Below are 1,481 nucleotides of genomic sequence, written 5' to 3' on the forward strand. Positions count from 1 at the left end.
TTCATTGTGTTCGCATGCTCTTCACCGTGCTCCTGCCCACTCTGCTTTTCACCTGCCCCCTGATAACCCTTTCAGTCCTGAAAGATCCTTAGTGTCTGGATTTCATCATCCAGCCCTGCAGGATGCTCCCATTTCTCCTGACGATGGTATGGTGCCATTCCATGGAGGTGGACATCCCCCACCTGCCCGGGTGGGCTGGAGCTCTGTGGGGATGGAGTGGGACAGGGACCCCACTCTGAGGTTTTGCTACCTCTGCAGGCTGTCCCAGACAGAGAGGAGGAGATGGAGGTAGATACAAAGATTGATATGGAGGAGAAGATGGAAATAGACGGAGAAGACCCTGGAGAGGAAGAGATGGATGTGGATGTGGAGGAGGAAGAAGAGATGGACGTGTATGTGGATGAGGAAGAAGAGATGGATGTGGATATGGAAGAGTCCATTGAGGACATGGATATTGATTAAAAAGGTGAGGAAGAGGCCCTGATCTTGGGATGAAGAGCAATGCCAGCAGCAGGACAGGCAGAGTGGGTCTCCTGCTGCCAGGCTGCGGCTGGGCTGGGTGCTCCCTGCTCAGGGACATTGTACCCAGGGCACTGGATTCTGGTGGCCATCCGCAGCCTGTCCTGTGCCTGCTTTGCTCCACACAAGCTCCATCCCAGACCCAGCCAGGCTCAGTTCTGGTAGCAGAGTCCTGCTGCTGGGCCAGCATGGCCAGCCTGGGGGCACATGCAAGAGCCCTCTGTGCCTGACTGGAGTGACCATGGCATTTGCTTTTCTTCCAGGTGCGATGGACAGCACAGACAGAGACGCCAACCTTTGTATATATGTTCTACAGTTTGTTGTTGTTCTTTAGAATGTAGATTTTAGGGCTATTTTTGACTTCTGTAAATACATTTCAGATATTTTTGTTAGGTAGGTTTTTATGTCTATATGTTCTATCGATTGTTGTTGTTACAAATGTTCTTACAATGTAAATATGTTCAGTATTTTTCCTGCTGTTCTTCTGTAATAAACAAATTTTATTTTTCACACCCCAGTTCTCCTTGCATTTGCTTCAGGCACAGGCAGCATTTTGCAAAGTTGTAGTTTCCACTTGCTCCAGGTTCCCAGGGCTGGAGGTCCCTGGCACAGCCACCCCAGGAGTGGGGGTCCCTGTGCACAGAGGGGTCCCACTGACAGAGGTGAGCCTCTCCTTGCAGTTTCTCTGGACACACTTGGGAGCTGTAGGAGCAAAGCCCAGCATGCCCTGGCCCATGGATCCCATGTTGGAGCAGGGCTGAGCCTGTGTGCTCCTGCAGAGCCTCAGCCATGGCTCTTCCCTGGGCAGCCCCAGGGCTAAGGAGGGAGCACTGGGCTGTGGACAAGCCCTGCTCCTGGGCACCCTGAGGGGCTGGAGCCAGCCTGGAGGGAGCCTCAGCCCCACATGGACCAAGATTTCCTTTGGAAACCCCCTCTGTCCCCAGACTCTGCTGAGCACAACA

The 1,481-nt window shown here is 53.1% G+C and overlaps 1 long non-coding RNA gene across 1 annotated transcript; it reads left to right on the forward strand.

The window, feature by feature from the left end:
- Nucleotides 1–908, forward strand: LOC135305739 (uncharacterized). The gene is made up of 3 exons (XR_010366723.1): nt 1–146; nt 259–466; nt 783–908. It is a non-coding gene; the product is annotated as an uncharacterized LOC135305739 (long non-coding RNA).
- The last annotated feature ends 573 nt before the right edge of the window (nt 909–1,481 follow it).

Source organism: Passer domesticus, chromosome 8, assembly GCF_036417665.1.
Source record: "Passer domesticus isolate bPasDom1 chromosome 8, bPasDom1.hap1, whole genome shotgun sequence".
Taxonomy (NCBI): Eukaryota; Metazoa; Chordata; class Aves; order Passeriformes; family Passeridae; genus Passer; species Passer domesticus.